This window comes from Ostrinia furnacalis, unplaced genomic scaffold, assembly GCF_004193835.3.
Source record: "Ostrinia furnacalis isolate ACB-3 unplaced genomic scaffold, ASM419383v2 OfSCF7580, whole genome shotgun sequence".
NCBI lineage: Eukaryota > Metazoa > Arthropoda > Insecta > Lepidoptera > Crambidae > Ostrinia > Ostrinia furnacalis.
The window spans coordinates 598,523-613,080 of record NW_021137819.1 but is presented as its reverse complement, the minus strand read 5'-3'; the positions used below and the strand labels follow the sequence as shown (position 1 = coordinate 613,080).

At 34.0% G+C, this 14,558-nt stretch overlaps 1 protein-coding gene across 1 annotated transcript in view; it reads right to left on the bottom strand.

Annotated features, from left to right (window-relative positions):
- The window catches only part of LOC114365278 (tenascin-R-like), a 95,105-nt gene extending 80,966 nt beyond the window's left edge, over positions 1-14,139 (bottom strand). Inside the window, exon 1 of the mRNA XM_028321793.1 lies at positions 13,893-14,139. The gene's annotated coding sequence lies outside the window, so the exon portion shown is untranslated. The remainder of the gene's footprint in view (positions 1-13,892) is intronic.
- Between the last annotated feature and the right edge of the window lie 419 nt (positions 14,140-14,558).

The window sequence follows — 14,558 nt, the reverse complement described above, 5'->3', positions numbered from 1 at the left end:
AGAAGTACCAAAGTAAAATTTAAAATTCAGGATAATGTTTTGCCAGAAAGACGCTATCAAAGTGTTTCTAAGGTTTAGTACCTTAGAAACCAATTACTATTAAGTTACTACGTCCTAGGTACTTCAATTATTTTTGCAAAATAAATTATTTGTTATTAAACAAATAATAATATTGTAAGTCAACATCCTAATAATACTAAACACAAAATCAATAACTTCAATCTAATAATAACCTATTACCATAAATGACGATTAATATTGATGGTGTCGATAGTATTTCCATTATTAATAGTAATACGTTTCTGTCTTCGTGTCTAAATATAAATATGTCGGAGGAGGACTTTATCGAGTTCAAAATTAGTTCATTAATTACAAAATCATGAAAAATTGTTTCCGTATCGCTTACAATATTTAAATAATTAATATATTTTAAGTACTTAAAGATTCAATATTTAATCCCCTTTAATTTATTTTGCTACAAAAGGTACACGTTCTCTTATGCCTCTCTTTATAATCTCTCTCTAAACAGAAGTAACATTTATAATATTGGTTGCTTAGAGGCGAATAAACCGATAGAACAATCGTATAATCATAGAGAAAAGGCATTTGAACAAAATAAAACCCCAAAACTAAAATAAAGCTACAATAAAAACATGCACGCCGCACTGAAAATATTGGAATATTTTACCTTATGAAAACAACGTAATGAAACGCAATCTACATTTCAATTTCCAACCCAAGTTATAATTGGATTTTTTTTAACGTCATTACCGTGTGAAGTCAAACAGGACGGTCGGTTGCAATATGAAACCTTTCGGTTCTATAAATGTGCAATAATGAAGCGAAATATCGAATATTATTATGATGGATTCTGATATGAATGGTATAGATTGGATATTCTAGAATCTGCTTGAATAGATGAATGATTCTGAATGCTATTATTAAATGCGGATTAGTCCTAGTATAAATCGACCATTTTAATAGAGCAAACTCTACTGGACTGAAATACTAGGAAATCGTCAATATGTAACTATGTAAATTGTTTCAATAACCACAATTCAATTTCAGCTTTAGGGTAGGTATTATACTTGTAGAGCTCGTACAAAAGCGACTAGATAAACTTTAAAATTAGAAAATTATGAATTAGGTACACTATGGATAGTTCGTTTTTATTAGATACCTAGATAGTAAAATGGAAGATAGGATAAATACTTTTAGAATTATTTACGTGCAAAAAAGTTAGAATAAGCGATTTCGGAATTAAAGCTGTTACGAATATAACTTTAGGAAGGCTGGTGACCATCTAATTAGGTACTTACGTATGTATATGCATAACGGTACAGTGCGTCTCATAAATATACAACACATCCTACGTTCACAGTCTTATATACAAGTATACCACTCAAACGAAGAAGCCAGCATAAAATTCCGACCAAAATGATATTAAAACTTCGCCAAGAGGTTGCTTAGCTCCACACAAATGAGATTAACGATTTAACCGCCTCTTGGGACTACGCACTTCGTAAACAAATGCTTCACAAATACGTATAAAAACCTACGTATCTTGCTTTTGGGGACATTAATTCAGTGTATGTTATCTTTACCTATAATTCCATTTTAGTCTATAGTTGGCATTTTGACTGCAATAGCACCTAATGTTAAGTGACGCAGTGATATTGAATGCTTGAAACGACATTTTAAAACGACAAATAATTGTTTTATAGAAAATCAGTAAGTAATTATTGAAAAATAGCAAACATAAATGCCATCTTAAATTGTCCTCGTTGATGTAGCGTCTGCCGTATCTACTACTTACCTCGGAATAAAACGAATAAGAGTCGGATAATGCAATAAACAAATATTAAAAGGCACTCCGCAGATACACCTTTTAATTCATTTTGCGAAAGGACATAGCCCCTTTATGTAACTCGAAGGCAATTTGTTAAATGCCCAATTACCGAAAAACGTGAATTACGCACACGCATGGCCTTTGTGGTCTATACTCAAGGGTGGAAAGTGTGGCAACGCACATTATAGTGTGTGTTTATGTTATGTACACTACAATATTTGGGTGACCTTTACCGTGTTTAGATAACAAACTCGACCACGTCCAAAATGGGGAAATTGTAACATTTTGAGTTACCTACACTATACGTGGATGGCTAAGCTCAAATCATTCTTTGACATCATTGAAGTAAGTATAAAAATATTTTTAGAAATGTATTCTAAAATCATAGCTAACAAAAGACGACAAATGTGGAAAGTATAGCTTAATGACTAAGAGCGTTTAAAATACATCTTCCAAATAATTTGTTAATAGAAACGATGACATAAATTTCTCATAGTGAGTCATTGTCACAAGCGTTGAATAAACAACTATTTTTAGAAAGAAGAGTGGAATCCTTGTAGTTTTTCATGAGTTTCAAGTATTTTTAACGATTTTCATGTCAACGAATGTATACATTTGTCGTCTTATTATTCAGTGTGCCTACCATGAGTTTACGTTAGGTGAGCTCGCTAGCGAATACGTCAAAAAATTCTATGAAGATTTTATTTCTTGAAAGTAACCACTAGGGGCGCTGCACAATATGTCATACATTTAAATGTCATTTTTTACGCAGTCGCTAGCGAGCACACCTAACGTAAACTCATGGTAGGCACACAGCTCATGTTACTCCACAACTGTACATTCCTCATCCAACTCACGACGCTAAAAGGCATGTCATTGCTCCAATGTCTGAAGGGCTTCCCTCGGTTCTTGTAGGACAAAACATAATTATAATTATTATCTTGTCATGTTCACCAGACGTCTTTCAGCACATATTCCGACTCACGTAAGCTATTTAAACCATACCTTAGGGTACTTTGAGATAAGGATGCAATCTTAAAGTTGGAAGACAAGTTTAGGTCCAATTTATTCCTTACATGGAGGTTTTGTCCTCGGTTGACAAAGGTTGGATCTGATAGGCACTGACTGAGACAGCTTTCATGTGCATTTCTAACTATTGCGTTCAAAGCTTGGCTTAAATTGAAATTACTTTTAAGTAAATACCTACTTATTACATCCATTCATTACATTTTTTGAGAGGACGAAAGAAGCCCAATTAATTATGGAAATATAGTGTTATTTTTATATTATTTAGATTTTGGAATGACAAAAATGAGTCTACTATGTTTATTTCTGAATAAAGTGTCAAGAAGCATTTCCCAAGTGGCGTCACATCAACACCACTCTAACATTATGCATTTGTCTTACGAATTTATAGTTATTTTCTTACGTCTACGAACACTGACTATAACTCTAAAGCATGCATATTGATCCAATCCGTTTTATAGCGCTAAAGCGTGGTATATTGATCCAACCTAAGATCCAACGCGATTTATAAAATTCTGTTACCAATACAAGCATGTCTGGAGGTAGATCCCAAGAATAAAATGCAGCTCTATTATCTAAAGGCACGTTATAAGCAAGGAATAGAAAGCACAAACAATGTCCTGTCATGTAGAGACGACAGCTGCACTTCAAGCTAGCCACTGCGAATCTTATTCTCTTGTAATAGATGCTATTTTTCAACAAAAAGTATAGTCTGATAACAGCTGTCGACTGGACCTATTTACTGGCTTTCTTTTTTATCAATAAGGAACCATAATACTCTGTTTATACCAGTGGTCTTTAGTTAAGCTCAGAAGTTTGTAGTAGATATTAGAAACCTGTAAAAAAGTTTCATCCGCCTCATGGCATAACATTCGTCGTGACATTCACAAACATTTTCGACTTTATTTTTTCGATGACGGATAGTGCCAAATCCAAAGCCCCATATTAAAATATAACCTATCCAACTATAATGCTCTGTGGAACCTCTACGGAACCAATAAACCGATAATAGCTTATGCTCGAATCCTGATTATTTGTACTTCGGTGTTTACCTACAACCGATGAACGAGAAACTTTAGATACGGCTTTTCAAACATTACTTCCTTCGTTTTCAAATCAGTTTTGTGTAATTGGCATTTAGTTAAGGTTCAGTCAAACCAACGCGGTCACACGCGATCAGCCGGCGCGTGCAGCGATGGCGATCAACGCATTTAAGTCTGATCGCCATCGTTGGACGCCGACTGATCGCGCATGTAATCGCGTTGGTTTGACTGAACCTTTAGTAATGGATATATCCGTCCTCCAATATATCTAGTACCTAATTATATCCAATATGTAATTTATTTGCTTTTACATTTTCCTAGAAGCCATCATTTTCCATGAAAATATAGCTAATTTTCAATAGTAGGCTAGTGTGAATTACGATTTTTAGATATTATTCAAACTTTTTTATGCAGTACAAGGCAGGTATGTTGCCGCAATCATACCCAATGTTAAGTGAGATGCAGTGAAAGATGTGTATATGTTACGGTTAATGTGATAAATTGAAAATTATTAATAATAACCGGTTATTATGAATAATTCCCGACAGTCGAGGTAAAAGTGATAAATTAATCACATTTAACAGTGATTATTCAATAATTCAACTTCAGTACTAACAAATTTCATAAAAGAGAACAACATCTTGTGTACGTGCTCGTGTACAGCCAAACTTTTGAACGTTTTGATATCATATATTAATATAATTTGGCATAATGAGTTTGCAATGTTTCTTGCATAATATTACTATTCCATGATGCCTATAACATAATGTTTTGATTTAAAGTGAAAAATAGGTTAAGGCGCGGCGGGGGTGGCCCTTTGGCCACCCCTAAGCCGCCTATTTAGTTTTATACACACATAAATGGCCTCATATTAATCACATTTACCAAATCATGCGGTAATTATTCATAATAACCGGCGATTATTCATAATTTTCACATTTATCACTTTGACCGTAACATATATACAATGCTTCACCTGAGGACCGAATTAAAGTGGTCATGGAAAGACAGCAGCAGGCAGCGAGTTCCAATAAAAAGCAATGTACCACTAGAAAAGTTACATAGTAACGTTACATCTTTTTTACGTAATTGATCGCGTGGTTACGGTGTTTAACATCGGATATTGGAGCTGTTTCCATGATTTTTCCGTTCACGCCCACAACCCACAAAGTGACGTGGCCAAGGAAATAGCCCGACCACGAAAATGTACTATCGTATGTTTTTATCTACCACGATCGATACCTAAAGTTACACGAACAATTATTCATAAATAATAAAACGTTATCGAGAAATGGTATGGATAAAACTGGTAGTATTTTTACTCTACGCCCCCGCTTGAAACTTGACTGACTGAACTTTGTAAGTGACATTGTTTTGACTCAAGTTTTGAAGTAAATAATAATCTGCTATCTCCAAACGTTGCAAATCATAATAGATTCTTTAAATCTTTAGATACTATTTTTACAGCGATATCTAGGGCAAAACTTGCAGGATTTCATGCCACTTATTTCCACCTATGAAATACAGCTTGCTTGGTACCTACCTAGATAGCGTACAGTCAGTGTCAAATAATTCATCACACCCAAAGTGACCAAAAGGTTGACAACACACTGTTGTTACTTTGGGTATCATGAACTATCTGACACTGACTGTACCTTTATGCATGGCCCTTAATTTTGTTTCGTTCGTTTCAGCCAAATGACGTCCACTGCTGGACAAAGGCCTCCCCCAAGGTTTTCCACGATGAACGGTCCTGCGCTGCCCGCATCCAGGCTCTTCCCGCGACCTTTACCATATCGTCGGTCCACCTAGTAGGAGGCCTGCCCACGCTTTATTTACGCTTAATTTTGTTTACTGTCTTTATTTTTAGAGTGTAAGTTTCAATAACGTAAAGATTAATTTACAATTACCTAAGAGTGCAAGTCAAAATAATGTGAGGAAATTCCCAATTCCCTCAAGGTTGATAAGGCTTTCAAAGGTATATTTCATATGCCACTACCATTGTCAATACAATATTAATGAGCGGAAATTGCAGTTGGTTTTGTGGCAGTCATACATCGGATATTACGATGCGTTATTAATTATTACCTTGTTATGTATGACATGCCGCGGGAAATAATTAGGTACAACGCACAACTCTATAAACCATATTTTGTATTTCTAAATTAAAATAAAACTTTCAAAAACACCAAAACTCTACTTGTTCGAATTTACGAAACATTATGGTGTTTACGTACATAAAACTCTATACAAAACCATATCTAAATTTAAAATTACTTTCAAAAACACCAAAACTCTATTACTTGTTCGAATTTACAAAACATTATGGTATTTTCGCGTTAACTAAACTTATAACGAACCATAATCATTCGCTTTCATAACATTTTTCAAGATATTTTTTTTATTAAAATTTTACCTAACTGAACAAATGTTACTCGCACGAGTTATTTGGCGGATTATTAATATCAAAGGCATGGGTATAGTAACCATAATAAATTCATTAAAGTCCTATAGCAGCCACTCAGTCGATTTTATAATATCATCAGGCGATTCAGTATCCACTGGAGGAGCAAGACCCTCTCTATTTCACCAGAGGCAAATGGAGGATATGGCCTACACTCGCAATGTCACCAGTCGCTTTGAGGAGGCCTGATTTTATTTATTTATTTATTTATTAATGCAAAACACTTGTAAGCTTACAGAGCAGGTCCAAAGCGCTTACAAGCTTAAAAATAAAANATGTCAAAGAGATATTAATAAGTCACTTTAAAAAACAGAACAATATACATAAATGTCAATGGTCAAAATACATGTCAGAGAAATACTACTGAGTCAATTTTAAATAGAACAATACAAATAAATGTCAAAGGTCAAATACATGTTAAGAAATACAATTAAAGTCAATTTTAAACAGAACAATAAAATATACAAATGTCAATGGTTAAATAAGTCAGAAAGTGTCATTTAAGAGAAGACAGAATTATTATTGGCGAAACACAATTCCAATCTTATACTTATACTTACTCGTATCGTCTTAGTTGCCTCTTGCGACATCCACGGGAACAGTAGAGCCCGGCCCTATTCCACTCTACCCGTGTGCTGATTGTTAGCATTTTGCAAATGAATCGACGGGTTTATCCAGTGTCTCAGTAGCTCAGTTGAAGAGCAGTCGCCCGGCAAGCGGAAGGTCGTGGGTTCGATTCCCGCTTTAGTCAGTTCGATGTTTTCAAGTTATTTATAATTTACAAAATTTGAAAATGTTTGGTAGGCTGATATGCTTATTGCGATACCAATATAGGTCATGAAGAAGTTTTCCATAAAACTCGAAAGCTTTGAGTACAAAACGTGTGTTGGCTTTTTCAAAATTCGTGTAATTGTAAACCAAGGTCTCCATCTCACCTTTAAACGCAGACTTATATCACATTTGAATTCATTCAACATAACAATCAATATTTTCAAAGGATCCTTAAAGAAAAAATGGAAACGTCCGATCACTTCTCACCGCCTCGATTAAATATTTATTACCTTAGAAAACGATCAATTTTGCCTTCAACAGTACCTCTGTATGTAAATGGTAGGTTTTTCCGACATTCCACGCGAGGGGAAACGGTGAAATGCCAAAATTATACTAATCCGGATATTATTGTGAGGGTATTCAAACNAATATTGAACATTAAATAATTTAAAGAAACACTGAACAAGAGAAAAAAATGTCAGTGGTCAAATACATGTCAAAGATTTAATAAGTCACTTTAAAAAACAGAACAATAAAAATAAATGTCAATGGTCAAAATACATGTCAGAGTAATACTACTGAGTCAATTTTAAATAGAACAATACAAATAAATGTCAAAGGTCAAATACATGTTAAGAAATACAATTAAAGTCAATTTTAAACAGAACAATAAAATATACAAATGTCAATGGTTAAATAAGTCAGAAAGTGTCATTTAAGAGAAGACAGAATTATTATTGGCGAAACACAATTCAAATCTTATACTTATACTTACTCGTATCGTCTTAGTTGCCTCTTGCGACATCCACGGGAATAGTAGAGCCCGGCTCTATTCCACTCTGCCCGTGTGCTGATTGTTAGCATTTTGAAAATGAATCGACGGGTTTATCCAGTGTCTAATTAGCTCAGATGGAAGAGCAGTAGTCAGTTCGATTTTTTCAAGTTATTTATAATTTACTCTTAATATGATACCAAATAGGTCATGAAGAAGTACTGTTTTCCCTTTTCAGGGCAGTGTTTACTTTGAGCTCTTTGCTTTTTGCATCGCTGCGACACACATCATGCAGGAAGTATTCTTCCACTTGTAACTGCTTTTGTTTGTTTTATGCATGCTTTGTATAGTATTCTGCTGTATTCTATTCTTTTCTTGATATTGTTATGCTGCAACTTTACTCTTCATGTGTGTTAAGTGTATGCAAATAAATGATTTATCTATCTATCTTCTCCATAAAACTCGAAAGCTTTGAGTACAAAACGTGTGTTGGCTTTTTCAAAATTCGTGTAATTGTAAACCAAGGTTTCCATCTCACCTTGTAAACGCAGACTAATATCAAATTTGAATTCATTCAACATAACTATCAATATTTTCAAAGGATCCTAGAAAGAAAAAAATGGAAACGTCCGATCACTCCTCACCGCCTCGATTAAATATTTATTACCTTAGAAAACGATCAATTCTGCCTTCAACAGTACCTCTGTATGTAAATGGTAGGTTTTTCCGACATTCCACGCGAGGGGAAACGGTGAAATGCCAAAATTATACTAATCCGGATATTATTGTGAGAGTATTCAAATAATACGCGTTGATTAGAAGCTTGCATTATGTAAAGCGTTTTGTTCGCGTTACCGGCTCCAGTTTTGGTGGGACAACACTATTTGAATGCCAATGAGTGGGTAGTGAAAGCTAAATAACTGCCTAAAGTTATACTTAGTCCTACTTTTTTCAATACTTGCGTTTAAAGTTCATTATGAATTGTACAGCTGGTTCGTTTGACGTAGTGCTTCCCGATAAAAACATGGGTCCCCGATCGTTAATTGTGAGTCACTGCTAGGACCACTGATCTTCCATTGTTTCTTATGAGTAATGGAAGGAGAAAACTCTTAAATTAAACTAAACGTCATAACAACTTACGTCATCTTCGTACCTGATAGGGACAACTGTCGAGTTGTAATCGATAAAAGTTTTAAAAACATCCTTAATAACAAACTTTCACTGCTCACTCTTTTATTTTTCTGTTCTTATAAACTAACTCAACTTATTAAAAACTTCATTTATTTTCTATTTTCTTTTTCTTTTTATTTTCATTCCTATTTTTGAAGGTTTTCCAGATATTACATAGCCTAGCTACCATGCCGTAGGGATTTCAATATAGTTTTTGACGTAGGAATATAGCTAGTATAGTAGAATATAGAATAGTACAAAGATAGAGCGGGTTCGTTCCCCTAAAATCCGCAGGTTAGTGGGTTATGCTGAAACGCTCACTTAACCCAATATTGAAAAAAAATACGATCGATCAATTAGAACACTGATTCCCTTTTTGAACTTTTGCTTCCATCTCATTTCTTTACAATCATTTTCAATTATGAACAAAGTAAGGTCATGATAAAATGTCATTCAATCAACGCTTGGTTAATTTCATTTAAAATCTTACTTAGCTAAAGCTTTCTTCAATCAATCAATGAAAAAAGTTTCAGGGTATTTAATTAAGACTTCAAATGTCAAGTAATTTGTGCCGCTTAAATAAAAATGAATGGATGTGAAATATAATTTGAATTCAAAGTCAGAAGTACATTACTTATTATGATTTGACGAATGAGTTTTGGATTTTGATTTGTAATTACAAACAAATTGCAAAACTTTTCTTCAATGAAATTGTAACATGGCACGAATCCATAAGTATTAAATCAATTTATGTTTCTTCGAATCAATAAGTCACTGGTGATAGGAATCGATAAACGATAAACCGATCTGGAACACATCCAAAACTCGATTTAAACCTAACTAGTTTCAAGATTTAACATCATGTTTAATTATGTAATCGTAATATGTATTTAAACTAATCCAATATTAACCATTAACGATGGCGTTATATTTTCTTGACGTCATGATTCACCATACTAGTTTTTTACTCCGTTAAAATATGAGATATGTCGTGTTTTAAGACGTCATCATGGATAGTACTCTAATTACTGATTGGTTAAAAAGTAACAAATATTACAAAAACAATACAAAAATACAGATGTAAAATAATAATCTATGTATTCCGTTTTCCAAGTAAATACAATAAAATAAAATTAAAGTTCAGTGCGTAGGTACTTTAAGGGATTTCATTATAAACTAGAATATCTTATTACGTGGGCATACGTGAGCCACGCCGCATGTTACATTATTAACTAAACTTATCAACTATTTACTAAGCTAAGTATGTGGCTGTATTGCTCGCTAACATGCTACTAAATACGACTAATAAGACTTGATACACAACACGTAGTAGGTACGAAACTCACGTCCGTATTCATAGGCATTACTATGAAACTATCACAGAGCTCTATTCAACCAATCACAGAGCTCTATTCAACGCTGTGCGTTCGATTTTCTGCTTCAAATAAGCTGCAAGCATAATATGTGGATTTATTAATGTACCTCCTGTCATCGTACTAAACTCATTGTGATAATCGGATTTCGTGCCTGTACACGAGGCACGCACCGGGAAAACCAGGTCCATAATAATGATGCTTTTAGGCATTTAGCTTATATTTATGGCAATAATTCTATCATCAACATTAGTTACGATACTTTCTGAGATCTATAGACTTAGACATTATAACAGTAGCAATAGTGAAATTTTTATTTTATACCCACATGTCACAGTCAATTCTAATACAAATACAACACACCCACACCGCTACGTTTTAGACTATTTTGACAACCATTTCGTTCCTCTCCGGACTTCATAATGTAATGATTTTAGAATTAATATTGTATTTTATACGATTATTAGTTGCTTATAAATAGTTATTGTAATAATTTTGGCAGAATTTAAAAACCCATTATTAAAATTAAATACTTTACTTGACTACTTCCTGGACATTGTTGCAGATATTAGAATGGTTTTAGAATTTATTCTGTATTATATTCAATTACACATTTCATGTTTATTATTTAATGAAATTATTTTAGAATTTTTATTGTATACAATTTAGTAATTTAGAAATAAATTGTTATTTAAGTATTGATTTTGACTACTTCCGGGGCATGCTGTCGATAAGTCGTTTCGAGCCGGTTGACTCTGACGAATGGAAGGGGAAGTTGCCTTATCGCGGGCATGCCGCCGGACAGGCAGTTCGATTGGAGCATTTAAAGCAAGAAGTACTAACTTTAAGGTGTTATAATGTTGATTAAAAATATGTGAAGAAATGGTATATTATATATGAAATACCATAAAATATAAAATATTTAAGCTAAATCATCAATTTACACTTTCATTATACCTTACCTGGGTGTCCCGTTACGACCCATGAAAACCTACAAAACTATGTAAATTGTCATTTATTACCTTAGTTTTGTAGTTTTGTGAAATAAAAATAGACTTACGTCCTGAGTAACTTGCCTAGGACGAATATTTGAGGGGCGTAAAGGTTTTTTTATTGAAATTTTGAGGGCGTAAAGGAAATCTATCTCCGTAAATACAGCTCTAGTCTAGTTTTTCAATACCTCTTCGAAAAATGCTGTGAATTCTAAGCACTTTCTTCATAAGTCATAATTTAATAGCTCAAAAAACAAAAAAGTTATCGTCGAATAAAAAAATAAAAAATCGTTTTTTGCTTCTCCTGAAAAGTCGTACTTTGTCCTTTACGACCTTTGAGCCCAGAGGTATCGATATGTATTTAAAATAATCCAATATTAACCATTAACGATGGCGTTATATTTTCTTAATGTCATAATTCACCATACTAGTTTTTTACTCCGTTAAAATATGAGATATGTCGTGTATTAGACGTCATCATGCATAGTACTCTAATTACCTACTGATTGGTTAAAAAATAACAAATATTACAAAAAAAAATACAAAAATACAGATGTAAAATAATAATCTATGTATTCCGTTTTCCAAGTAAATACAATAAAATAAAATTAAAGTTCAGTGCGTAGGTACTTTAAGGGATTTAATTATAAACTAGAATATCTTATAACGTGGGCATACGTGAGCCACGCGCCGCATGTTACACTATTAACTAAACTTATCAACTATTTACTAAGCTAAGTATGTGGCTGTATTGCTCGCTAACATGCTAAGTAACTAATAAGACTTGATACACAACACGTAGTTGGTACCTACGAAACTCACGCCCGTATTCATAGGCATTACTATGAAACTATCACAGAGCTCTATTCAACGCTGTGCGTTCGATATTCTGCTTCAAATAAGCAAACACCTTTTGTGATTACGGGCGTCAGCTTAGTTCACGATGGATTTGTTAATGTACTGTCATCGTACTAAACTCATTTTGATAATCGGATTTCGTGCCTGTACACGAGGCACGCACCGGGAAAACCAGGTCCATAATAATGATGCTTTTAGGTATTTTGCCTACATTTATGGTTGTGATTCTGTCACAATCCAAGAACTACGATACTTTCTAACATCTATAGACATTACAGTCGATTCTAAAACAACACAGCCACAACGCTACTTTCAGACTATTTTGACAGACATTTCGTTCCTCTCCTGACTTCTTAAGTAGGTAGGTAAGGTATTTCATCATCATCATCATGATTATTTCAGCCACAGGAACATAGGCCTCCCCAATGATTTCCATATCGCGCGGTTGATTGGTAGTGGCTTTTACCTACTATGGATTCGACCAAACAAGAGTAAGTATTAATCTCAGAATAAATCGTCAGTTTTGACATAAATATTTCCCATACTGAAACTGTCAATGTGCCAGTTGTGCCAGGATTTATTCACGGATAAAAGTTTGGTCGAATCGGGCCTAAAGCATTTTCAGTTCAGAGCTTTTTCGGCAACCGCAATGACCAATCTTGTTTTGTTTCTAAAAAAAAAAAAGCCGAACTGCGTAATTTAATTGAATGGCAATTTACGCGCGTAATATCGATGCATAGGTACTAGGTACCTACGAGCGTAATTGCAGTTATTTAGACGCGTGACGATGCTATCATAACTTATTGATTCTTAGGACATTTCACGTCATGCCACGTAAACTAGGACATCACTAGACTAAATTGATACAAACTTGTTTGCTTGTTAATATCTCTTAAAGTCATAAAGGCCAAGTAGCGATGCAGTCAACCGTTTTTATCGCTGCAAAAAGACAGAGTGTTTTACCGGCTGTAGACAATTCGTTTGTTTCGCTAACAAGATACAAAATAACAAAGCTTTTAAAGTTAATGTTGACATTTGGTTCTATACAATTAAGTCGATTTTAAAGAGCTGATAATTTATCGTTACTGAATTAACGTTTTTATCCTGAATTTGTACGCAGTTCAGTGGAAACTCAATAAACCTTCGGGCAAAGAGCTAAAGATGAAATAATGAAACGAAATCATTGAAGAAAATATGATAAAGGAATACAATATTTCAAGCTTCATTGTAAATAGTAAAATATCTCGCAACGTTAAGGCAAATTCTCGGAAAATTAAAGGCTCGGCCTTTGATGTAGGAGGTCACCTGACAGTCGAGTAAACTCAGTACGTATTATAATTATAATTAATATTACGTACCTACTTGTTATAGATAATCTATAAAATTAAGATAAGTTTTTGTCACTTGGTACAGCTTTCAAATAAAACTTTTAAATATAGGTCACAAGAAAAATCAAGTAGGTACTATTTTCATGTTTAAAAAGTACTTAAACATTATAATATTTGCAAGTTTTACTGAAAATAAACAGTTACTAATATTAAAATATAACGGAAAAAGAGAATTTTAAAACTTACCCCGTCGAAATAGGAATGTCAGGACGCCCGCCCAAAAAACTCCACTGGCGTACACTTCAAAAACTTACTTGGCACACTTCAAAAAACTACACCGGCCACCATTTGGCTGAAACCTTTACACTGGCACATAAAACACCATTTAAAAAGCTAAGATCGATTTGTTCCAAATTCGAAATTAATTTCGGAGGTGAATATCGGTCGGGGATTAAAAATTTACGTGGTGTGACGCGGTCCGAGCGCACGGTTGTACCGCTTCGAGCGACGTGAGCGACTGAAGCGAGCGACAGGACAGGCGCGGGCGGGAAGTAAGGCGGAGACCAGTAGGCGGGCGGAGATTCCGATACCGGTGTTTGACATAGCATATGGAGCTTTTTTGAAATGGTGTCCGTTATTTTGCGGTAAATACCGGTAATTGTAAAAAAAAGTACTGGAATGTTAATTTAATACATACCTAATGCATTTTCTTTTACCTAAATTTTATTATGACAACACAAGAACATAGGAAATGAATATAGGAAAAATAATTCTACAAGTATAGCAACATTAGCAACAGTATAATAAATCTAATTTAGTACAAAAAAACTAAACTACTTATTTTATTCTCAACAATGGGGTATGGGTCAGTCAAAGAGTGTATTTTTTAGATGAAAATATTTTTTTTACATA